Source organism: Columba livia, chromosome 2, assembly GCF_036013475.1.
Source record: "Columba livia isolate bColLiv1 breed racing homer chromosome 2, bColLiv1.pat.W.v2, whole genome shotgun sequence".
Lineage (NCBI taxonomy): Eukaryota > Metazoa > Chordata > Aves > Columbiformes > Columbidae > Columba > Columba livia.
In genome coordinates, this window is record NC_088603.1 from 148,893,595 (window position 1) to 148,920,553 (window position 26,959).

The following is a 26,959-nucleotide window of genomic DNA, read 5'->3' on the forward strand; positions in this document are numbered from 1 at the left end:
TCCCTGCTGATTTTTTACTGCGAGATGTTCACCAGGAGATATTCTTCATTAATTTCCAGATAGTTTTCTTTATGAAAAATACGTGCTCTGTGTGGTCACTTCAACCATACATCAGAACACAGATCATTCAAGTGATCTTTTAATGCTTTTAGATGAGGGGTATCAAACTCGTTTTCACCAAGGGCCACGTCAGCGTCATGGTTGCCTTCAAAGGGCCGAATGTAATTTTAGGACTGTATAAATGCAGGAGTAGTAGGAGTAGTTACATTTATACAGTTCTAAAATTACATTTGGCCCTTTGAAGGCAACTGTGAGGCTGACGTGCCCCCCCAGTGAAAATGAGTTTGACATTGCTGTTTTTAGATGATATTCTGAAGACATACTATGACAGCTAAGGAAGCTCATGTGTTCTGTGAAACACAGGAAAGAAATTAATTTTTCTCCCAAAGACCTATACATGGCTGATACTGATTTTTCAAAGGTTTGCTCTGAGTTTGAACTGTTTTTCTTTTCAGACTGAAGAGTAGGAAGACAGTAGTAGGAATGAAGTGGCACTAATAATGCAACATCAGTTCTTCTTGCCCTCAATATGCAAAGTGTGATAGTTGCTGAAATATATTCAGTCCTGAAAGACTGGGAAAAAACTGGAATGCTGACTGGCTGAATAGAAATATTGACAGTGGCTGTGAATTTTCCGAACTGTTTCACATCTCAGAGTTTTCACTTCCGAAACAAAGACAAATTCTTCACTGCTCCCCAGGTATTTCAATAGATACTTCATTGATAACTGGAGATGCAATTAAGCTCATGCTAAGGCACTCATTAGCCATAACATGTATAGCTCTTTAATAATGGGGATGGAAGACAGCAATCAATTATATGAGATAATCATTGAAAACTGCCTGTCATTAACTCCTCACTGTTTTGGGAACTAAATCTTGCAGGGTGAGACTTTATTCAGCTAAAACCCTCAGTGAGGACAATGTGGACTTTGCCAGATATGGTCAAGAGGAAGTGAACGGGTGTTTTGCCTGAGTTAAGAAATAAATGCCTTTTGTTGTGGTTTGAACTTTTCACTTTCCCCCAATGCTGTATAAAATTCCATCAGTCACACCTTTTCTGCTGTGGGGAATTTTTGCAGCATGGCCATTGAAATTGTCTGAATGAGCACTAGAGTATAAGCCTGCAGGGCATAGCAATTTCCATGAGCAATGTCCCTTCTCTGGTATGGCCAGCAGCACACTGTCCTGTTTTTTCCTCCTCCCTGGTAAAGATCCCCCATGCCCCAGAGACCTCATTCTGTTCTGCAGGCTGGGGACATTATCTGCTCCCAGCAAAGATGCTTCTGCTGCTTAACTGCTTCTGGGCCCTACAAACAGAACGGCTGCTTGCTGTCCAGATGCTTGATTGATAGATGTGTATGAATTTAGTATAAATTCAAGGTTTTGGTTCTGAAGTGGCTAAGCATAGCATTAGTCAGTATTGAAATGGCTTCTCTTTATCAAATGCTCCTCACACTTTCTTTTTGCCCGTACAGACCTCCATGACAGCTTTATCAAAATGTGTGCTAGATTTGTGCCATGGGCAAATGTTTACAAAGAACAAGACTGGCAATTGAAATAATTTGTTCCATTTACCTAAACTAGTTTTTGAATCTCAAATTGCCAGGAATTAAAAAAAGCTCATGCAATCAAAGAAAACAAAAATCAGGGTAAAATTAGTACATCAGAACAACAATTATTATCCTACAATAGTAAAAAAAGACTATAAAACCCCTCTAAGGTTTGTTTGTTTGTTTGTTTGTTTGTTTGCTTTCGTTAGCATTACTTACCAATGCTTTGTTCATTGCTAACATTATTTAAATTTGTATTCTATATTTGTATTCTATATGCTTCTGTGCAGTTTTGTTTCTTTATTGATGCCATCTTAGCAGAACAGAACATTGCTAATAGCAAACTTACAGATAAAGCATATCCTGACACAGCCACAGCCTTATAAGAAGTGAAGAGCTTTCTCTGAAAAAGGATGGAAGCCCAAAAAATCCAGTTCCTGAGCCGAGAATCGATGTCTTGTTGGATGTGAGAGAGCTCAACACCATAAGGTGATGACTGACCTGGCTCTGGCCCAGCAAAAGAGTCTAGCACATGTTGGGCTGTCAACGCTGGAAGAACTCTGACACCAGTTGGGTTGGTCCTCTGCTGAGGGCTGGCCAGAGCTTGGTCATGTTTTGTGGTGGAGTGGATAAAGGCAAGGAACTGGACATATTGACTGAGTCACTGCATCATTTGCAGTTTTTACATTTTAGGACTTTATTGTTATGCCTCCTTTCACATAAAATCAGTCCCATCACTGTCCTGAACAGCCTTTTGGCCCATAGCTGGAACATGCCATTCTAGGGGGGCTGAGCCCTTTTCTCCTCCTCTGATAATAATGGGTGTGTTATTTTGCATGCTGGACCTGCTCTGGAGGTCAGGATAATTCAACCTGCACATGCCAAACCACAGTTTCAGGTTTTAAAATTATTGTCTGACTCAACATGGCTCTGGCTCAAAGCTGTAAGGGCTGCAAGTAAAGCACAAGTGGATATTCCACTTTAGCCTTGTGCTTCCTTCATTGATCCCCACCAGTCATGCTTCAGCTCCATCAAGGAGGCTGTTCGGTTGTTATTTCCACACCAGGAATTCACTACAGCACCAGCAGCCAAAGTGGGGGTTCCCTAAGGTGAAGGCAATAAAACAAGACATAACTGCCAGGAAGAAGAAGCTGAGGAGGGCTGAAGCTGGTGCGGAGTGAGAGGGCACGATGAGGGCTGGAGCAGCAGCATGAAGCTGACCTGCAAGGCGATCTGGAGAAGAGGACACAGATGAAAGCAAAGCTAGAGCGGACAGCTGCTTTGCCTTCAAAGAGAGGAGTGAATCCTGAAAGACTCCTTGCTGTGGTCAGGGCTGTGCACTGCAAGCCTGCACCCAGCATGGTTCCTGACCTGTCACTCCTTGGTGACGACGTGATTGTCAGCAGCTGAGAAGGTGGAAGGTGGTGGAGAGAGCTGATGGGGTTGCTTCCACAGTTCACCCACCATGAAAACACTACTCAAATGAATAGTTGGTTTTTCAGAACTTCAGCAGGACTGGAGTAAGACTATTGTTTTCTAGCTCCTCAGGAGGCAGGGAAGCTGCTGAGCAATATATGACATGGGTACACACAGTAGTATTGCTTCTGGATAAGGATGGTGTGATTATCCATTCCTTTCTCACCAATACAGGACAAGGCCACAATTATCTATTTTAAGGCAAACAGCAGGTGCTGTTATTATCCCATCAGCTGATCATCCAGTTATTATTGTTTGCATTGCAGGAGTGCCCAGAGGCCAAAACTGTGTTGAAACACCTGTTTGCTATGCATAAGACATACTTTTAGGGAGACTGTTCCTGCCTGTAATAGTTTCTCCTGCACACACAAAACTGATCATACTGCACTGGGGCAAAGAGAAAATGCACAGTTTCGCTGAAAATGTAACTTGGGGAGTCCTTGACAGAGCTGTGAATCACTCTAAGGACCCCTGTTCGTCAAGCAAGGTGAAGACACAGCAGATCTGATCAGCTGATGTTTTGGCTTTGAGTCTAGGGAGAAAATGCAGTATATGCCCAGTACAATCTGCCTTAAATGGGGTGGTGGAAGTGTCATTTCCACTTGTTAAAAAAGCAGACTGATCATGAGAGGCTTAAGGATTTTTGTACACTTCTTTGCTAATTATCCCTTTAATTACTTCCTGTAAGTCATCTGGAATGAAAATATCACCATACTCATTTTAAGAAGAAAGGTTTTGTAATGCTGTGTAATATGTATGGATTTAGGGCTCTATGGATTAAATTTGGCAATTTCAAGCATGCAAAGTTACTAATCTGCACTTTGTCTATGAAAAAATAAGAAGAAAACGAGGCGCAGGCTGATGGCCCGAGGACGGCCGGGGAATTCCACACATGCCTGTCCTCTGCAACTCGGTCCAGGGAGCAAACATTAACATCGGTGTTGCAATAGTTACGGGCAGACCAAAGGGACACACTTGCAGCCAAGCATAGGTGGTTTCATCAGATACTTCTCTGTGTTTCCACCTCACGATTATTTTTTTTGACATTTCTCTTCTTCCAATTTCCTGGTGTTTTATAGTACGTATTTGTCACATTTAATTCTATTTTCCTATAGTAGCGTCATCCACAGAGAATTCTCTTGGAGAACAGCCCAGAGATTTTTCTGTTTGTTCTTACGCCTTTATTTTCCCTGCATCAGCTATTACATCATTTATATTGGTTATATCCATATAATTTTAGCTTTTATGTCTTGACTTATAATGTCATAGTCAGGCTGTCAAAATGGCTAAGTCCTGAGGATTTTATTAAGCCAGAATTTGCACTGAATTGTCTGTGATTGCTTCAAGAAGATGAATATTGTAATATTTCTAGTACGTAGACCAAACTAATACAGGTAAAAGAATAGGGCTTCAGTAAAAAATAATTTTAGAGGCCAGTAAAGTGAATCACATTGTGCAGCTTTCACGAGGTCAATGATGAACTGGTACAAATCCAGGAATCTTGATTTTTCATTCTATTTTAAGGCCTTCACAACACTTTTTTGTTAAATAATTATAATGTTCATTGTTCAATTTCATTTAATACTAAATGTAATAATTTCTGTAATTCTTTTCTTGCATCTCAGTGATGATCCTGGAATCTTGTGTCAAATATTTAATGGCTTTAATTTTCCTGTTTGTACTTCAGTTGCATTTCATACATCACTGGACTCCACCTATCTGTAATTTTTCTGTCTTTCTGTCCCCATTCACCCATCCATCCATCCATCCATCCATCCATCCATCCATCCATCCATCCATCCACCCATCCATCCACACATCACCGTTAGGGCTTGGATAGCCCTAAATCTCACCTTGGACTCAGTGCATGAGATTTGGTAAATTTGTGTAGCAAAACACAAGGAAGAGGCAGGAGGATTATCCTAGATTTGCAGAACCCTTGTAACTACTGTTGCATATCTGAAGATTGCACCACTGAGTACAAGTTGCTCGAGGGCAAGATCTTGTAGTGCCTATGGGTAACAAGTCACAGTTTCTGAAAACTATGATTCTTTTCTCCACCCTTCTCCTGTCTTTCTCCCCCTCCTTCTTCCTCATTCCGAATATCTAAGTGGGAATTCTTTGTTTGACTTAATTCTGCAAATTGAGAACAGATACAGGATACTCATACCCCTACACCCCAAAAATAAATAAGCATAATAAAGTCAATTACAGGTTTGATTTTTCTTGCTCAGTCTCTGCCTATCACCGTTTTTATTTGTGATTAACCTATCAAACATTTCAATTTCTTTATCTGCATCCTCTCCCCAAACTTAACTAGAGTTATTAGTAGCAAAGGGTTGAGTTTGTCAGAGAGTGAGTTACATCAGCATCACTGCCAGACGATTCACATTACCTTTATTCAAAAGTCACACTTCATAAAATGTGTGAGGTGTCATGTTGGGTTGTATCTGCAAACACAGCCATGAGTGGGTTTTATGAGTTACATGGCTGTTATGTAGCATCCTGTTTTTCTGGTGAGTCCTCTGACCACACAGGGGACACCATCTCCTCCGATGTCTGTCTTCTTTTAAAATAGAGGGGTGCTATATGTGTGCAGCCTGAGATATTGCAGAGCAACTCCCAATGGGGCTTTTTAGGATAAATGTCTGGTTGATGGACCGTGGTGTGAGCAGTCCCTGGGCTGCCCAATACCAGGGGTATCCCTCTCATGTGTAAACTTATGAGGAGGTAATATCTGAGCTGTTGGGATTAGTGCTGTGGATCCCATCTTTGAATTTCTCCCCACGTCTCATTCCTGTAGCCTCAGTTACTGAACTTGGTTCTAGTAGGTTCCTGAGAAGATGGATTATTTGTGAAAGCAGTTGCAAATTACAAGAGATTAGAAAAGCTTTATGAACTCTGCTGGGCAATTTCCTCACACAAATGGTGTTTGGACTGATGAAGAAGAGAACATAGGCAATCTGGGTTGATTGGTTCTTTTTTAAAGTCCCTTCACAAATAGGTGTTGGTGACAGAGCCTGGCTGAGTCACAGATTTGATGAGACAGCAAATCCTCTAACATTTAGGGTCAAATGCAGCTCAGATTGGCACACCAGGTGATCCCACTCCATGTCAATTATATGAAATAGCTGGATTTCATCCTTAATAAATCTCAGGATTGTTTGCTGCTAGAGGATATGTGCTGTCAAATAACTTCTGGGCAGCATTCACGTTCTCAGAGAGAGGACCTGAGGAGGGCTCCAAATTATAGATTTGCCCACTAGTAATAATGTCTTTAAACAAATATTGCACTGTACGCAGATCTCCTGCTGTGGGGCTTGTGCAGCTCTACTGGCTCCTTAGAGAAAGAAAAGGAACAGGAAAGGAGAACACAAAAAGGCAGAAGGGTACAACTTTTCCTGTCCTTTTTGGAGAGGAATCATGAGATAATAGGTAAGATTCAAAAGGAAAAGAAGGCAGTTGTCTGCTGTGTCATTGCTCTGGGGACATAGGCGTGTGGAGTTGGATACCACTTCCCTCTTGGGCAGGGGACAAGTTGCAGAACAGGACTAAGTGCTGCAAAGAGCTTGTCTGTCTGGCACTGCAATTAGTTGTGTAATTTGTGGCTGTTTGCACAGGCACACTTTATCCACTGGTCTCCGCACACTCATTTGTTAATGGGGATCATTGGGCAGGCTTATTTCCCATTACGTGTCATCTTCGCTGTCTCTCTGGCTCATATTTCTTCTGCTGTGTCTGCATCTACTCTGACACTACAGCATCACAGGTGCTCGCTTCCTTTGGTACAAGAGGAATCCACTTCAGCCAGCAGTCAGGCTGAGTTATCAGTCTGAAGGGCTTCAAATGGATAAAAGTCCAGGAGCCTAATTTGTCAGACAGTTAGACTATTCTGACAGTCATTCAGATGGTCATTTCAGAGGGATATCTCTGATGATATGAGTGAGAAAAAGATTGTTGCATCTGTTTTATACCAGTATATAAAGTTCTCCGTCAGCAGGTGAGTTACAGAAGCAGATGATTAAAAATTTGTCATTCATATCTATACATGAAATTGAGACTTTGGTGTTTAATATTATGACCTTATGATACTTTGCTCATTTGGGGTCTAGGCTTTTGAGATATATCGTTTTTCAGAGTGTGAGGCAAAGTGGGGGCCAGGGTACCATAAGTAAGTATAGACCCTGTCAGGTTCATGGATTCAAATGCCTCTCCATGTTAAAATCTCCTCCATACAGAGTTAAAATCTCCTCCATACAGAACAGGACATAGAGAGAAGTTATTTGAATATTGGCCTCAGTTTTCCTGTAAAAGAGCAGGAAAGAGGAACAAGTTCTCTTTTAGTTGTAAGAGCTTTATTGCCTTTGCTAATACTTTCAGTCAACAAAACTTAAGGCGCTTTGTAACCATGAATAGAATGTGCCACCAGTGCATACGTAACTTTTTTGCACACAGTTATTAGGCAAACTGAAGCAGAGCTGAGGAGGAAAAGAAGACCAGCACCCAAGTTTTCTGACTCCTTCCTTGTCCTGTATCACTAAGTCAGCAGTATTATTGTGAAAACTGAATATATTCTCCATTTGAGGCACTTTATGCAAGAAAGGATAAACAATTCTGTAGTTGTAAAGGGTCATCCAGGTGAAAAATGAAAGGACATTTAAAAATGCAGATTGATATTAAATAATAATTAAAAAATCCATACAGATTCTTTCTTATTCTGAAGGTTGTTATCTTTGGGCACATTAGTACTATGTTCATGAAAGCAAGTTTGAAATTAGTGGGCACGGGTTTCTTGAAAAAGTCTTCTACTTCCAAAGTTTAGGAGGAAAAATGTCCTGCAGCATCCCTGCTGAATGTAGCGGCTGCCTGCTGCACAGCTGAGAAGAGATTGGTGCTGACAGTGCAGAACAACAGCACATGGATACCCACCCCAGCTGCTCTTCCTTCAATGTTCAATCCCCCCAAGTCCTATGTACAGTATCATATTCATTGGAGGGGTCCTAAAACAACGTGAACAACTGACATAACCAGCTGGATAAGCGCAATAGAGACACGAGTTCACTTAAACTTGCAATGATTATGATGGATACTAGTCTTAGGTCCATTTGTTTCAAAAAAGTTGAGCTGCTCTTCCTCCTGTTGAAGTTGGTCATGGAACAACTCATGATGGGCTGGGTAAATTGATGGCAAGGAGCCTCCTCAAGCTGCTTAGGGAAGGATGGCACTCAGGGCTTGGATATGCTGGGCTAATTTTTGATCACTGTAAATCAAAAGGATGACACTGCTGTGGTTGTAGAGAAGGAACTTTGGATCCTGATTTTATTTCCTTTGCTGACAAGGCCTATTCTGGCCTCTCAGCAAATATCTATGATACATCCAACAAGTGCGGCTTCAGAGTGAAAGGGTGCTGCTTCCCTGTCTCTGACATCACCAAGTTTCAAATGGCAGATTGACCCCAGTGCTGTAGTTTTCATCTGGATTCTTTGTCCCTGCAAGAGTTTTAATTAATTTGAATTAATTTCTTACAGCTGCTGGAATACATCAAAGTACAGAGAGAGGGAGCTGAGCAAACTCAGCCCCCGTGGTGCCTGTAGGGAGGGAAGCTGCCACCTGTCTCTCTGATGAGCTACGTTAATTTTTTTTTGCCTGAAAAATCTGCGTGCTTGTTTTCGGTCTCAGACACTGTTCCTCAAAGATGCTCTCTTTAAGCAGCTGATGTCTGATGACAGTGGGCGCTGGGATAATCACTGCTGGTAAAAGTACGGTAAGGCTGCAGTTCAGGTTTAAAGCTCACCTCTGCTGTAAGGTGAGAGGAAACTTGCTGGTGGCAGATAGCAGGTGGGATTATGCAGTTGCTTTAAAGGCTTCACGCACACTCTGCTGGTCCAAACCATTTTGGGGTCGGGTCTTCACTGAACCTTATGCAGTCAGTTTCTTCAGGGCAAAGCAGTACATAACACCGCCTGATGGGAGAAAGACAGTCTCCAACTGGGACACTATGCAAGATACAAGGCAATAGAGAATCTCACTTCCAGTGGTAGCTTTACCCTGTTCTCTCCGCACTTAAGTATTTGTTGATGATTTTGCCTTTTTTTTGATCTAACTAAAAATTAAAGTTGTCCTATCTCAGCTCAAATCAGTGCAAACATCTGTAATTGCAGAGGTCAGAGCCCTGTGCATGCACTGAGCCCTCAGGTACACGGTGCCTTAGCTCAGGAAAGTTCAAGCCTCTTCCCACGTCATTCAAATGGTGAGGTCAGATGAACGTTTTGGAAACGTGTGGAGGTCCTGCCTCTGAGTTGTGTTCCACTGAGAGACAGGGTGACATTGCTAAGGCACTGTAGGAAAAAGTGTCTTTGCTTCACCTCTGCTGAGGGCTTTGCTGGGAACCAACAGCTTTGAAGGTGGGAAACATGGGTTGTTCAGCACTTCACTGTCGGAGTGGAAGTGACTGCTTGGCCATGCCACAATGAAATATATATATATATATATCCATTTTTACAGCTTCAGAGCTGTTTGCATGATTGGCCTTTAACTGCTACAACATTGCAGATGGAAAATCCTACAGGCTTTAGACATTCTGCGGGGAGGGGGAAAGAATTGTCATGCATGCATTTGTGTAAAGCTCAGCACATGGAGGCCTGATATAATGGGAACATCTAGATATCGCTGCAATACAAATGATAAGTAATAGAAATGCAGTGTCCTTCTAAGATTAATAGTAATGAGGCAGAGGAAAAATGACTACTTCAATGATATTATAATAGCATTTTGTTACATATAAGCATTATAGTTCAACAAATAGGTAGTCAGTTGTGAAACAGTCATCAGGAATCAATGTGCTTGTTCTAGGGTGTTTTTATAGTGGTCTCTGATCGCTACAATGTGCACTGTGCTCCAGCCAGGGTGAAGAAGAGGTCCAGCCCATCCTTAGAATGCAACAGCACCTCTCTGTGTTTCTCCCCTTTCCTTGCTGAGATGCAAGTCCCTTTCTCTGTGTTTTAGGGCATATGGTTAGCACTGAGATAAGAATGAAGCCTATGTGTTTAGTTTTTTCCTTCACACTGGCTTCAAGAGCTTAGGAACTTGGAAGAGCAGAGACCTTGTGTGCTTCTGGGTCCAGAACTCCCCAGCTGCAGGCTCTCCCGCCTAAAAGTGATACCCTCTGAAATGGATCAAGTCCTGTCTTGGGATTTTTATAAATGTCATCCCTTTTTGGGGTTGTTTCGATTCCCACTTCCTTAATGAGCAGAATCCTTCAACTAATTTTCAGCCTAAATTTATTCATGGACAGACAGCTCATAACCCTTTGCTCTTCTGCAAACATATTCTTTTCATTAAATAGCTCTTCCCCTCCACTGGTGATTAACCTACCTCCTGATGTGTTTATACATAACAATCACGCAATCGCTGTCTCTATTTGGCCAAGCTTTTCTAGATCCTGTGGTACTGCTAACTTTCAGTCACCAAATATGTGAAATAGTTGAAGGTCCTATGGGGGAAGATGTTACCCAGCTCTCTGGGAGCCATGGGGACACCTGATGAGCTGGGACATGGGAGAGAGTATAAAGCTCACATAGCCATCTACTGAGACAGCATGGCTATGCAAAAATATGCCCCAAACTCGGGATAGGGGTTTGGAGACCAAATCCCATGTTTATACAATGCCAGTGAGTGGAAAGAAACTTTCACCCACTGGAGGAACACAGACTTTTGCAAAGCCCTCCAGAGAGGGTAGGTTTCCTACTGGATGCTCCCTTCCTGAAATTTTGCTTTCCTCATATCTGCAGGTTTGTATTTGTCCCTGCAGAGCCTGTCTGAAGGAAGATATTCTTGTGCTACATCCTGCCTTCCTGGGTCTGCATTCAATATGCCAAGACTTATTAAATGGGTATTTCTTGGATGGTGGCTTTTTCTGGATTGTGTGGTTGGCTGGTATGCACAGATAAGGTAATCACCGCTGCCATTGCAAGGAAAAACAAAACTGCTGCAAAGCAGGAAGGCTGGAAATCTACTTTCTATTCTTGGCCATTTTTGTTAGGTTAGCAGCTGATTCACTTTCTGCTGGCTGCCTTTGGGAGACAGCTCAGTGCTGGAACTGCTCACTCCAAATCCCTCGGAGTTACCAGACTGCCCATCTGATTGGCTGAAATGCTGGAGTCAAACTAAACTCTGGGAAAAAAAAAAAAAAAGCAAATATAATACCCCGCTGAGCAGGTTTTGCACAAATAAATCCATCCAGTTCTCCTGTTTCATAATCCTTTCTCTACCTGTAATCCATTATTTCTCAGAAATGAAACTTGTCATTTGCTTGCTGAGGACAGTGCTTTGTGGAGGAAGGTCAGCTGGGCTGAGAAGGTGGTGCCACATACTGAATTTTGTACTGGTAACTGTGCAGAACATGTCCCACTGTCCTGAAACACAGGCACAAAATTTTCCTGGTGGCATGGTGTTTTTCAGGTTCCCAGTTGCATGGATGGGAAAGTAATGAGCTTTTCAGGACAGTGAAGCAATAAGAAGGTGCCTCTATTCTGAAGTTTTCTCTGTCATTAAGGCTGCAACTTCAAACAAATCAGCATATTTTGTTCTTGTTGTTTGTCTCTGTTGCTCTTCTGAGTCACACGAACCCTTCAGTGTCTTTCCCAGAGGTTCCCATATATAAAGTCCTTCTGTGCCTCACCCACAAGATGACTTTTTCTGGCTGAGTTGTTGCTTTCCTACACCAAATGCTTTGCAGAGTCAGTTTCAAAAAGAAATATTGAAAACTCTGTAATGCTCAGGAGTTTCCATTTGTAGCTGTCTTCCTTTTCTGCCTCATGTTGCATATGAAGCATCTGAAAAATAGTGGGAGCACTGGAGAGTTGTTCAGCAGCATTGGTATCGGTATCCAGCACTTCTGGCTGTAGTGGAGAAGGCAGATGGTTTGCATGTGGTGTTTACAACATTCTTTCAGGATGCATCCTCTGCACACTGCGGAGGATGTGTTTTGGGATGCTCTGTAAGGAAGCAAGGCATGGCGATGAGCACACCAGCTCTGATTGTCCCAGTGCAGCCAGGAGTAACATTTATCATAGGCTCTTCTTTGAGAAAGGGTGGGACCCCTGGGAGAGAAGGTAAAATGACAAATTTTTGCAATGAACATGATGTGGCTTTTATTTTCTTTTGTTTTGCTTTTGTGGGCCAAATCATCCAAATATCAGAATTTGGTTTGTGTTTTGAGGCTGAACTTCCATGGGAATTGCCCATTTTCTGAAAGGAGCTGAGGTCACGGTATTGTCCTTCTTTTGGTGGGGGTGTTAATGAGGTCTCTACTCTCTCTCTAATTACTTAGTACTTCTACAGAACTGGCCAGAAGCTTAATAACATTGAGGCATTTATCCCTCTAGTAAATTTGGTTGCTGTAAGCTAAAAGATTCAAAACATATTTGGGAGGAGCTGACTGTTCAACAACACAAATTAATGACATAATTCAGCTGGAAACTGGTCCAAAAAACCCAGTGAGGAATGAAGAGGAATTTAGCCAACTCACTAATGAAGTTGCAGACCACAGTTGTTCCCATGTGTAAAAACACAGGTGGGATCTTTTACATGCAAATTGTCCCAACAAGGCAGAAAAGGCTTGAAAACCCTGGGCCTAAGTGTAAAAAGGGTGCTTGCTGTTCAATCACTGTTCCTGGCTCTGCTGCAGAACAAACTTCTTTCCCTCCTTGTGTCAATTTGCTTTTCCCAGCACGTGCCTGTTTTTTCTGCTCAGATCAGGTGCTTTCTGGGCAGGAGCAGTCTCTTGCTGTGTGCTTGTACAACACCTCTGATAATGAGAACTCCTCCTTGGTTCAAACTGCTAGGTATTCCTATAACCCCAGTAATATATACTAATAAATAACAAAAGTAGGAGCAGACAAACTGTCAGGAGAGCTGGAGCTTGTTTAGATGGATAAATGGTGCTTGACTGCACTTCTAATCACATTTTGAAAGCAAACTGAAATTTTCATTGCTCACCAAGGTCTGCGGCATGCCCATCACTATCACCTAAAGAAGTGCAGAGCTCTCTTCCACAGCCATGTAGCTCCCTCAGCCACTCTAGCGAAGATATCATCTACTGCAATAGATAGCCTTAGGTCCAACTTCTGATCATGACAGATATGCAAAGGAAAAAGGGAGCTGGAATTAGTTAATTTTAAAATGCATTTATTCCTGCCGGGGTTTGCTAGTCTCTGCACGCTGTGTAGGATCAGAGAACTTAGCCTGACTTCTTGCTTGTGAACATGACTTCTCCAATTTTGCTTCACATTTTTTTTACTACCTTGCTTCATTACCTCAGGTTCCAAATTGTCCCTCCGCTCCTCTGTGGAAAATATTTTTCCAAGCAATCGTCGGCCTGTCTCTTTTCTTTTTGGTGTGTGTGTGTTTGCTATTGTATTTTTTTTTTCCTGAGCACAAGCTCTGTAGGCTCCTAAATGGCCCCTGTAGGCCACTAATGGAAGTTCTGGAATGCAAGAGGGCTAAGGACTGTATGTGTGTGTGTGTGGGGGGGTGTATGGTGTAGGGGAATATATGGCATGGGACAAATTCAGGTTCCTTGGACTGAAATACATAAGTGCACACAGGAATGGCAGGGAGTGTTTCTGCTACACTGAACTTTATGTCCCTGATCAGAGCAACAGGATCTCAAACTGCTTCACTTCTCAGCTTGTCCGTGCCACAAACTGTTCCCTTAAGTGGGCTGTCTCTGGCAAACGGCGGGTTAAACTGTAAGTGCTACAAAGAAGCATTATGAAAAGTATTTGGAAAAAAGCTATTTAATCTAAGGAGGGACCCGCCCTCCAAGGCTGGGGAGCGCTGGGTCAGCAGCTCTCTTGAACCAGGAACAGCTTGGAGCCTTGAATAATTATGGCAGAAACTGGGCAGCTTTGAGATGTCATTTTGCCTCTCTACAGGTTTTCTGTAGAGGCATTTTATGCATGGCTACTTAAAATAACCAAATGGACTATTTAATAAACAACCTTTAAATATAAAATATAATTAAGTAAAATGTCCTTATTTTTCTTTAGTAGCTTTAAGTATTTTCATGCAGCTAAAAAATTGCCTATTTTTAAATAACTGCAGCTTTGCAAATCTTTTACTCATGTGAAGATTCAATTTTGTTACACATATTTTAGTGGGTTTTTTTTTTTTGTTTTTTTTTTTTTTGTTTGTGTTGGTTTTTGTTTGTTTGTTTGTTTGTTTGTTTTGTGTGTGTTTTTTTTTTTCCCCCCCCTTTCTTTGATATCCTTCTGGTCTATTTTTAAAATGTTTCTTAAGCCTGAACGCAAAGGCTACTACTTTACAATGCTCCTTCGCTATTCCCAGTGAATGAACATCTTCCCAAGCTATCAACAACTTCACAAATGGTGCTCAGTGTCATCAGATCCTCACTGAGGTTGACTGTAAGATGTGCAAGTCTGCTGGACCCTCCATTACCTCATACTGACATCTCCTACCAACACTTCTGGGGATACAAGCTTCACCCTCACCTTCTCATCCTGTAGCATTTTGAGCAGGAACAGCTGGAGACACGGCAGGTCCATCTGGGGAGGATGAGCATTAGGATAGTGAAGAAGCATTGGTCTGTTGTCATTTAATGTTTCTGCTGTGAGAGTCACTCTACACTGGGCTGTCCCCAACTTGCTGGCTTGTCATCACAGAATCACAGACTCCTTTCAGCCCCACCAGTGGTTCTCAGAATGGGACACCTCCATCCCTGGGTACGTTGCACAGAAAGAGGGAGTGAATCTTTGTTTTCATGGGAAATGTTGCATTTTCTCTTTCTTGGTTCTCTTTCTTGATACAGTGGGCAACGTGTGTCACGGAGGCACTCCGAGGTTAGTTTGAGGAACAACATGGTCCAAAACAATTATTATTAAACCGGTGAGAAACAGGGTTTTAGCACTCCAAAAGTGACTTAAATACACGTTCGGATATCAGCTGAGGAAAATTATTAAGGGGCAGCAACTAATACAATAGGCGGTCCACAGTGTGCATGCATATGGCTTCACCCAAAACAATGCCGGAGCCGTCCCTGAGTCCTGGAGGAGTACACACTTGCCTGTACTCGGTGTGGGATTATTTTAAAGAGATACACGTACTCGTAGTGAGTACGGAAAGTGTACACTCGCAATTCTGCGAGGGTAAATTTATAATACACTCGCAATCCTGTGAGGGTAAATTTATAATACATGTGCAAATGTGCATGGAATATTACACGTGCTTATGTGGAAGCACAGGAAGTAAAATACACTCACGATTGTGTGAGGAAATAATTTATACATGTGCTTGTATTGAGCACGGAAAGTTACACGTGCAAATGTGCACGGAAAGTATAAATATACTCGCAATCCTGCGAGAAGTTTTACTCACAGCCGTGGCGGCGAGGCAAGTGGAGTCCCCATCCCGGGGAGGGGGGCTCTCAGTGGCAGCATCTTGCTCGTGCTCCGAGAGACCCGCGACAATGGGCGGAGTCTCGACGAGAGTCCCGTTTTTTATAGGCTGATCAGATCTGACTGTAGGCATTCCAGAAGCTTCTCTGCACCCCCACACTGGCTGTGGGTGCCCCTGAAGCCTCCAAACATCCCCCACACTGGCCGCAGGTGCCCAGCGGCTCAGCGGTGCCTAGACACTCCCTTCTCCTAATGGCCCTGGCCAGGGTGCTCTGGGGCCATACAAAAGAAGCTGTTAGCCTCAAGCAGCAGAGAGAGAGGGAGATGTGCCTACTCCTTCAGTGATGAAGGAGGGAGGGGGAGAGAGGGGGGTTTACATCCTGCCACAGCGTGACACTCACTTGTATTTCTCAGCCATGGCAGGATACCAGAAAAATATTTGCACAAGTGCTTTTGGGATCTCTGGTTCAAGTGTCCTCTCTATGGGCTGAAGCCTTCAGTGGCTCTGTGAGGAAAGGGTATGGATCAAGTGGGGCTCCAGGAGAACACGAAGGCCCATATGGACCTCCCTGAGCACCAATGTCTATGCCACAACAGAGCTGCTTTGTCTTCTCTTTGACAGCTGCTATTATGACTTGATTTCACACCTTTCTTTCTCTATCTCTCTCTCTTTAAAATGTTCATCACACAGGCCTGTCTTCAGAAGTGAATTTCACTTAGTACAACGTATTCCAGTGAGTTGTCTGATAATCAGGACAAGAACATAATTGGCACATTTCTGCTTCAGGTGGGGCAATTAAGAAAATTTGGTGTTGAGAGCAGACATTGTTTTGACAGAGAGGAGTTGCTAAGACTCTGCAAGTCTGGAGGAAAAAAAAGAGACAGTATTGTTAAATTATGTAACTTCCGAAGATGAAAAAGAAGACTTTTGTTTTCCTAGTTGTTGCTCTAGTCTTAAAGTCAATAGAGCTGAAGCACAGTAATGAAAAAGATCATGTTGAAAACACCTTGTCTCATTCAATTCTCTTGCCTTGTCTTTCCAATCTGCACTGAATAAAAATGTTCTTCGCTTCTGGACAGATTATCAAATTTAAAGTGTATTAGCAGGCACCAGCTGTGTGCTGTAATTATTTGGCTGAATCTTCTGATGTTAGAAGAGAAAATCTGAGTTAATGGCTCAGATGCTCTCCTGCCTGGTTCCCTAATATCCCGCACCTTGCACCTGGTACATCTGTACAGAGAGGGGAAAAAGCAGCAGGGGGGCAGAAGGGGACGGTCAGGGACATACAGCACAGAGGGACAGATGACTACTCATGTTGCAAGAGCTTTGTAGCAAAATATTAACCATTCTCTGTTAATAGTCCCAAGTGAGGAAGGAAGAACTCAGTCGTATTTCTTTCCAGAGGGCTGTAATGTTGTCGCAGTAGTCAGGCAGGACTGGGTTTAGCAGTCTAAAGAGAGATGTCTAAAGTCTTTGGAGATGCCCAAGAGGAAGGATGAATTTGTATGTCTCAGGTGATTTTCAGGGAAGTGCCATCAGTGCAACTCCTGCAGGGCTGCTGACCCCAGAGCTGGAGGAGACGGGCAATGGAGCAAGCTTGGTTGGCATCAGCATGGTTTTGTGGGTTTACTGGTTACCTTCTTTGCCTTCTTTTAGTTAAATGGAGAATGGCAAATGCGTTGCACTTCTATGTCAGTAATTCTTATTTCAGAGCAGTAAGAGAGAATCAGTAGATAAAGCAGTGGGTGCTGAGACTTTCTGTCTGCACTTTGTGTGATTCTGGGCTTTACCTTGGGACTAGACTTGGTCTTATTGTCTGGGCTGATTGTCCCTCTGTGTGCAGGAATTGATTCTGTCTGCAGAACCAGTCACACCTCCCACCTCCACAAAGGGCTGGAGTGCTCTGGTGTGCACATGGTTTAATTTCTTCTGAAAGGGGTCTAGTCCATGTGCACCAAAACTACTCTGCAAACATGTAGTAAATAGGGGCAATCAGAAAATTTGGTTTCCAGCTGCATGACAGCCATGAACCAAAAAATCCTAAAGTGGGAGACATGGAGTATCTAGAGGAAAATCCTTATCCATGCCCAGTAACTTAAATGCTCTTCAAATTTTAACCAACATTGCATGCTAATTAAGATAATTTGTTTATCTCCCTTTAAATATAGGGACACATGTTCATTTCTGAAGAGGACTGCACAGACACCTTTGGACAGTTGATGTTTTGAGGTGCACTATATGATTGACAGGTGCCAAGCAGGCTCTACCAGCATATATGCACAAACCAAGCCTGGCAGAATCAAGCAATTATTTTATAACAGCATATTATGAATTCTGTTTAGTTGCCAATCTGTCCTCATCCTTTGGTGGCACATGTTTTTCCTCTTAAAGCTTTTTTTGTCTAGCCATGGGGGACAGAAACTTACCTTACAAGTGAAAGCTGGAGCTTTGGGGAAGATCTCTGTTCCACCAATGGGGCCTTCAGGCAGGAAATTACAGAATAGGATGAGACTGGAGATAGAATTGCAAAAGTTGGCAGCCTTTGCATGTATATATTACAGGGATACCAGAGCAGTGTTTGCTAGTATTGAAAAAGCCAAAAGGTTTTGACATAGCAGCTCTTGACCTTCAAATGTAAGCGTCTAGGAGCAGGGTACAGCATGTACACAGGCAGTGCTATTTTAATAATAATTTCCTTTTTTGTACTTGTGTCCACCTTTACCTCACTTCTCTTGGTGTGCAGGATTTTCAGTAGTAACAATTAGAAAAGCAATAGCTTCTCTGGTGCTCTGAACAGTATCAAAATATTCAAAACCGTATAGAATACTATGTGGATCAAGTTATTGCATGTGAAATCTTGTGCAAGTGCTACTTGCAGTCAGTTATTCCTGGCAAAAATATTTCTACGGTTAATAATGTAAGCACTGGGCAAAATGGAAATCAGATAGGAAATTTATTGTTCTGCTACACCATTTGGAAAAGGGCCAGTATGTTAAATTGGAAATGCTGGTATAATTTACCATGATACATCCACTTTGACTACGTGTTGTAAATACCCACTGGTTGATTAAAAGAACGGAGTACTTGGCAGATCATCTGGAGCTTTCTGTCACAAAAGAGAGGGAATCTGGAAATTCCAAGGTAAATTGCAGATGAAAGGAGATTTTATAAATGATTCATGGATGTCAAATGAAGAAGACTCCAATAAAAATACACGGTCTGAGCTACTTCTTGTTGCACATGCTCTGCATCGTTACCAATGATTGTACAGATTACAAAATATTCTTGTCCAGCAAATACAGAATTCTTGTTATAAGTTTTCTACATCTAACACACGTAGGATTACATGTCTGAGTAAGTCTTATGAGACAGGTTAATCAAAACCCTTGTTGCACTGAGATTAGAGTCAGAGCTGCTAGTCCATATCAACATTCACTAGTTCTCAGAGAGTCTCGTATTTTGTTGCAGAATTTACAGGTTAGGTATGTATCCACCCTTGCTTTGTTTGGGAGAAAAAACAGCTCATACTCTCTCTCAGCCAGAATGCATCTTTGCTGGCAGTATAAACCATATGCCAGAATAACACTGTAGGTAAACTTTGGCCAGCCTAATTTAAAAAATGTCGGTTAGGTACTAGGAAAGTGATTGGGGACTAATTTCATTAAGACTATCTTGTGTACGTGGAATTAAGATTATTATTTTTTTTTTTCTGCACAGTTTTAATGAGCCACAGTCAAAATGAAAATCCAGAAGGGTTCATAGGAAAATGTCTTGTAAGACAGGGACACACTTAAATGCTTTCCAGTTTTCTTCAGTCTTGCAGTGTAATAAATTGGGAAAGAAAATGCAACCTAATGTCTAGTGCAAGGTGCTGAATGGTAGGATGTCTGTATTTATTCCTGGCTCTGGCACTGACTCTTGTGCTCTTGAATGAGTCATTGCTTCACCTGTGAACGAGACAGCAATGATAAAAATTGATTTTATATATATCCAAAAGATATAGTGATTTCACAAAGTGTAATTTTGCTTTGAAATACTCTGATAAAATATTGCAATGAGATATTGCTGTGTTTCAAAAAAAGCCCTACAAGAGTCATAGTTTAAAAACTATACTTAATCCACAAAGTAATTCAGCCCTTGTGAAAAATCAACATTTCAGCTGCTAATCACTGGCCTGTTTCTAAGAGTCTTTTAAATATAACTTAATATAGAATAGTATGTAAATTTTATGGTGTTTTGAAATTACCTTTGAGATACCAGAGAAATGAAGGTGACACCAAGGTTCTTTTAAAAAGTCTAAGGTAAACTGCTGAGGTTACAGAGCACTAAATCTGATCTCCACTTACAAATTGCTTGAGGTATAACACGAACAACTCGAATTACTAGACTTACATAAAAGTTATATTCTGAAGAAGAGCCCAATTGAACTTTTATAAAGGAAAATTGCATTGCATTTCTTTGAAGAATTCCTCATGTATGAGATTGGTATTGTTGAACTGTTTTTCCAAAAAGCCTTTGACCTAGTCTTTTACTAAAGACTGTAAGAAAAACTAAATCATCTTGGGGTGAGATGAAACATCCTTTCATGGATTATTAACATCTGGTTAAATTGTAGTGTGGGAATTACTGAGAACTCTTATGATGTGGAGAATTACCAGTGGTCACTCCCAAGGAAATGTGCTGAGAATGCTGTCATTCACAAATCTGACACGATCAACAATAAAAGGACAAGTGAAGGTGCAAGGTAGAAAAGCTCAAGAAAAATAGGAAGTGCTTTAAGAAAGTCAGAAATCTTTGAAGTTATGAAATCCATCTGATTTCACGATACATAGTGTTTTGGCAGTAAAATTGCAGATGAAATTTAATGTCAGTAAATGCAAAATGATGCACATAGGTGGAGAAAAAAGAAACAACTGCAGCTAAAGTACACAGTGATTAGTGCTATCTTACCTGTCTTGGAATCAAGGTATGCAAAAATGTTGCCCTAAGTTCAATGCTGATCAAAAAAGCAAATTAAGTTTGGAGATGATTAGAGCAGAGATGAACAGGGAGCAAAAAAAGGTATATCATCATGCCACTGTATAACCTAAGGATATATCTCTTTCTTGGCCAGTGCAAGAGGTACTACATTAGAAAAATAAAAAAATGATAGCTGGATTGGAAAAGTAAGATATAAAGGTGGAGAAGGCTAAGAAAAATGAACTCTCACAGAATCCTTAAGGTTGGAAGGCACCACTGACGATCTAGTTCAATAACTTGCTCAAAGTAGGGGCAACCAGAATAGGTTGCTTATGACCACGTCCAGTTGAGTTTTAAATATGTCCAAAATGGAGATGTTCAAATGTTCCCTAATTTAATCCTTATCCACCAAGGTTAAGTCTTCCTTGCTGCAGACTTTCACACTGGTCTCAGGAGCCTGCAGTTCCTGAAGGCTGGGCTTGCCAGGGAAGACTAAGGCCAAGAAGGCATTGAGTTCCTTGGCCTTTTCCATGCCCTTTGCCACTGCATCCCTTGCTTCATTCAGCAGTGGGATCATTTTTCCACAGTCTTCCTTTTGCTACCTATGTACCTTTCTTGCTGCACTTCACATCCTTCATAAGATTTAAGTTCAGGCAGGCTTTGGCTTTCCTAATCTTATCACTGCACATGGATAGTGTCTCAATACTCCTGAGTTACTTAGTTCTGCTTCCACTTCTTATAGACCTACTTTTTTTTGTTTGAGTTTTGTCACGAGCTATTTATTTGTCCATACAGGCCTCCTATCCCACTTTGCTTGACTTCTTGCACATTTGTGTGGACCGATCTTGAGCTTGGAGGAGGTGATGCTTGAAAATCAGCGAGCTCTCCTGAGCCCCTCTGCTCCCCAGGATACCCTGGAGATTCGTCCTAGCAAGTCAAAGAACAGGACAAAGTCCGCTCTCTTAAAGTCCAGGTAACGATCCTGCTATTTGACTTGTTCTCTTCAGACCCTGTAGTCTCCTGTCTCTTGGTCACTGCAGCAAGCCTGGTCCTTGACCTCCACCTTCCCTACTGGTTCTTACTTGTTTGTCAGATCCAGGGAGTGCCTCATTATCATCAGTGCACTCCGGAAACCTACCGGACTGCTTGTGTTCCCCTTCCAGCAGATATTGGGTTGGTTCAGATCCTCCATGAAGACCATGACCTGCAATGTAAGGCCTCTTTCAGTTGTCTGAAGAAGGCCTCATCTCCTTCTTCTTGCCGATCAGGCAGTCTGCAGCAGGCACCCACCACAATGTCACATTGGTCTGGCCTCTAATCCTTACCCATAAGCTCTCAGTTGGCTCATCCTCCATGTTTCAAAAAATCTGAATAGATTATTTTTATTCAGCTTGAAAGAAATGACTAAGCTAGAGGGAGGAATATAACAGATTTTTACAATTTGGCTGGTGCAAAGAAGATAATTCTTCACTGTTTACTATTTCTCACGAAACAAAGACTAGAAGGCAATATGTATCTTAAAAACACCAAGAGGATTATACTTTCACCTAATGCACAGTCAAATTAGGGGGTCCTTTGCAACATGCATTTCTATAGGTCAGACATATGTATAAACTGAAGATGGGAAAAGACAAAGTTAAGGAGTTTTGAACACTGTTACTAAACACTAGTCTTTAGTTACTGAAAATAATGTTTTGGATACCACCATTCCACATACTAGAATCTATAATGCAAAGCAGTCACTAATAACTTCATATCTGTTCTGTTTTCTAAAGTTCTTTCTGCTTCTGATCCCTGCTGGCTGCTGCACAGGATGGACCTGTTGTTCGAGTATAGAAGGTCTCTCCCTAGCACATTATTATATCCATATGCTGAACAAACCTCATTCTAATGCAGTTCATCTCTTCGGATTTTTTGAAGGCAAGGTAGCAACTTGGTTACAAGAGTTAATATAATTGAAAAGCAGTGTTTATACTTTTCAGAAGCTATTAGCTCATAATACCATTCTGGAGACAGCTGGGGAGGGACTACCTTGAAGCTCTCCATTGCACCATAGTTTCCATATGATGTATATGACTCTGGAATGGGAAGGCTCATAAATCTTTAGCAAATTGGATCCTGCACAGGATTCACGGGATGCTTGGGAGAAGCAAGAAATGAGACTAGCTTATAAACCTGACCTAAATAACCAACAGTGAATCTTAAAACGGGCAGAAATTTTCTAGGGGTAATGAAATAGGCGGAAGTGCTTGCAAACTTATTCTAAATACCCATTTATTCCACTTCTACTAATAGCTTTCTGAATCCATTGGCACGGAACAGGGAAATTTCTCTTTATAACCCCTTTATTCCAGGAGGCTTCTGAACCTTAGTCAAAGAAGTCAGAGATGAAGACAAAATTGACAAAACAGTGGAAGAAAATTCCAAATTATAATCACAGCGCCAAAAAGTGATCTGTTACGTTTTCTGTTTAGTACTGGTAAGTGCCATATAATTCATAATATGTCCTTTCTATACAAAGCTAATAAAGGAGAGCTGGAAGTGGCCGTGGAAAGCAGTCTGTCTATGATGTGGGAACGACTCCATACCCAAATACCAGAGGATACTGAGAGTGGCACAAGTCAGTACAGCTATCCCTTTGACATTCTCACTGAACAAGATGCTACTTCTGTTATTTTTGGATGTGGCTTCTCTGTTTTTTAACAGAAAGAGCAGAATATAACCATGTACAGCCATTAGGCAGAAACATGTCCAACTATGAGTGACTTTCTGCTGTAATGATCAGGTGGGCTTGGTAGAAATGTTCATCATGGAACAGTTTGGGTTGGAAGTGACCTTAATGATCACCTAGTTCCAAATCCCCTGCCACAGGCAGGAACACCCTCCGCTAGAGCAGGTTGCTCAAAGCCCCATCCAGCCTGACCTTGAACACTCTTAGGGATGGGGCATCCACAGCTTTTCTGGGTAACTTTTTCCGGTGCCTCACCACACTCACGGGGAAGAATTTCTTCCTTATCTACTCTCTTTCAGTTTAAAGCCTTTACTCCTTGTTCCATCACTCTATGCCCTTGTAACAAGTTCCTTTCCAGCTTTCTTGTAGGTCCCCTTTAGGTACTGGAAAGATGTTATAAGGTCTTCCCAGAGCCTTCTGTTCTCCAGGCTGAACAACCCTAACTCTCTCAGTCTGTCTTCATAGGAGAGTTGTTCCAGCACTCTGATCATCTTTGTGACCCTATTCTGTGCTCGCTTCAACAGCTCACTGTTCTTCTTATGCTGAGGGGCCCAGAGCTGGATGTAGTACTGCAAGAGGGATCTCATGAGAGTGGAGTAGAGAAAGCTGCTTTTGATGCAGGCCAGGATACAGTTCGCTTCCTGGACTGTGAATGCACATGCTACTACAACTACTACCACCAATTATAATAATAGTAATAATAACAACGATAATGTAGTAAAAATTATAAAAGAATTTACAAAATGGGTGATGAAAAATCCAATTGCTCACCACTTGGTTTTTGATGCTCAGCCTGCTTCCCCCAGAATATATACTGAGTATGATGTCACAAGGTGTTGAATATGCCTTTGTCCAGTTTGGGTCAGCTGTCCTGGCTGTGCTCCCTCTCAGCTTCTTGTGCACCTGGCACAGTGTGAGAAGATGAAAAGTCTTTGACTACTAATTAGCAACAACCAGAACATCAGTGTATTATCAACATTATTCTCATTCTAAATCCAAACCACGGCATTATACCAGCTACTAGGAAGAAAATTAAGTCTGTTCCAGCTGAAACCAGGACAAATGGCTAGAGGCAGTTGAGACATGACTTGCTAAATATGGACCACAATGCAAAGAGGGAACTGCAACTTTTTATAATTTTTTTTTGTTTGCCTTTAACAAGCACTTGTGAGTATAGCCGATGTGAAAGGATCTATACAGAAATACGAATATGTGTCTGAAGCAAATGGTGTATTAAAAGGACATCACTGTGAGCTATTGTTAGCCCTCTTCTTTCTAGATCGACTCTCCACAGTAACATTGCAATCATTGATAAACAAAGAAAAATGTGTGTTCTTTAGAATCAGAATAAATACTTGTTGTGCAGCAGAAAAGGGTGGGCAAATGCACTGCACCAGTAATCTGGCAACAGTATTAGTTCTGTAATCTTTGAACAAGCTATTAATTGTGACCATTTTCAACCACGCCTAAAGGAGCCCTAAGTTCTTTTGAGTTAACTAGGTGTTCGTCCTTGTATCTGGAAGTGAACCCAACTAAAAAATGTTTGGAATTAGTCAATATATGATATACATGGTGAAAAAAACTCTAGGTGACCATACTGGTTGTGCAGCTTTGTACAAAGATTTATTTTTCCTGAAACTGATGTGTATTGAGAGTAGCTGGATGTGCTGTTCACTTGCTTGTTTTACTCTTCAAGAGTCTGTTGTTCATCTGTTCTACAAACACTGTAAGGATCTGTTCTGATCTGTAGTCCTAAGAGCTGCTACAAGTCTACTTTTATATCCTTCTCGTAAATGTTAGGACAACAAGAGGAATTTTATGCTGTGGTTGAGGTTGTGCCATCCCATTGTTTTGCTGAAAGGGTGTTACTGAGGTTCAAGAGGGTACAGGGAGTTAGTGGTGCACCTCTGATTGGTGTTTTATGTCAGGTATCGTGGTTGAGATGGACAAACGACATAGACCAAGTTCTTCCAGGATGAAAGTAGTAGATCTATTTATTGCCACAAGTGCATTTTTATACCGTTTTACCAATTCATGTGTCTCTTCACTATTGGTTACAAGCTACAGCAGTAACATCTCATTGGCTATTTTTGCTATCATCAATGTTGCTTTTTTACTCCCTTCTCTCTCAAGGGTACATCCTTAACATCTCCGGATACTCCTTTACTCCCATCTTTCTCATGGGTAGGCCTTAATATCTTCAAGGCTAATTTTTGTTCCCATGCCCTCTGTCAGGGAATCCACAGACCCACCGTAGTCCCCCATGGTCAGGTGACTGTATGTGACTCCAATTGTGGTAACCATCCTTAAATATATTTTTAATAGTTTATTGAAGTTAAGGCAGAAAAAAGAAAATGTAGTTGAAGAATTTGACATATAATGTATGAAATGCTTGACATTAGGTTTTCCTCCAGTACTGAAAATGTAATCGTAAGAGAATCTCTTGGTTGGTATTAAAAGTAGTATAAATAGTGCACTTAAGGAGGAAAAAATAAGTTAATTTGCATGGTCTGGAACTTTATTTTTAAAGTTTGATCCTATTTCCTTTTAGAGAAAGCAAGATCAGCCCACACGAATGAGAAGAAATGGCACAGACAACATGTGTCTTGTGCTGGTTTTCATTCATAGCTCACAGTTGGGAGGCATCACCCAGCTCTTGGTTTGAAACAACACTTGGGGAAGTAGAAACCTTTTACCAGCATTGTCCTGTTTAAGACATTGGTCCTATTTGACATCTCAAGGATGTGCAGCAGGAGTCAAGTTTTGTGTCTGTATATTGCAAGAAGCTGGGATTGAGTTTTCTGAGCGGACTTTGGGTGACCCTCTCTGCAAACTTGGGCAGGAGTCCTCACAGTCTCCTCAGTGAAATATTCCATCAGGGAGCCCAGAGATGGTGAGGGAGGGACCAACCAGGGTTACACTGTGCCTCTTCCAGTTGTTTTTCATTTAGTGACCACATGTCAGCACTGCCAGCCAAGGAAACGTGCCTGTGAGCCTGGCTGCAATCATCTGTCTCACATCTCTAACATTTCTGCTGCTTATCCTGCCAGTGGATAGCATTACTGCAAAATGCCTTGTTGAAATCAATCCTGCTTATACTACATGTTTTTTCTCCAGCTTGTGGTTACTTTTGTTTGTGACTCTACACGACAAGCTGAGACAGGTCCCTCCCAGATTGCAACACTTAGAAAACGTAATGTAATCAAATGTAATCACACCCTTCAACTCTAACTGGTGGTCTCTGAAAAGTATTTTTTTCTCTTTAACAGAGGCTTATTCTTCTGCTATGGCTCAAATCCCACCCCTCTGGCTCAGGAGTCACAGGGATGACTTACACATTCATAGCAGGCAGGACTGTTTTCTTGCCAAGTATGTGACAATATATGTACCCCATGGTGGCCTCTTACAGGCAGAGTGGGACTACAGTTATTCAGAAGTCCTCCCTTAAATATCACAGATTCCTTAGTCCAGAGAGTGAGGCTGTAGGGCCCTCTTGTGGGAAGAAAACAGCAGTCCTGCCTGTTGTGAAATACATACACTTTGGTGAAAACCTGCAGTCAACATGTGCCATGCTGTGTCAAAGCGTTGTACTGTGATACGCCTTGTGTGACAGCCCAGACATCTTCCATTGATGCTCAAATCTGATTCCTATCTGCAAGCCTGGAAATGACAAAGGGTTATATTTATAAACCTGAGCCCTGTATATGGCTGCTGACCTCTCCACCTCTGTCCCTGATTTTCCAGAGTGTTTTTTTCTTTACCCA

The 26,959-nt window shown here is 41.8% G+C and overlaps 1 long non-coding RNA gene across 9 annotated transcripts in view; it reads right to left on the bottom strand.

Annotated features, from left to right (window-relative positions):
* Nucleotides 1-313: 313 nt before the first annotated feature.
* Nucleotides 314-26,959, bottom strand: part of LOC110362418 (uncharacterized) — a 39,324-nt gene continuing 12,678 nt past the window's right edge. For 5 of the 9 annotated variants that reach the window (XR_010470774.1, XR_010470769.1, XR_010470771.1 and 2 more), the window contains 2 exons: nt 23,967-24,098; nt 315-21,668 (listed from right to left, as the gene is read on the bottom strand). This is a non-coding gene — a long non-coding RNA (uncharacterized LOC110362418). Of the gene's footprint in view, nt 21,669-23,966; nt 26,856-26,959 lie in introns of all 9 variants that reach the window. The other 4 variants (XR_010470770.1, XR_010470767.1, XR_002419770.2 and 1 more) reach the window with 3 other exon arrangements.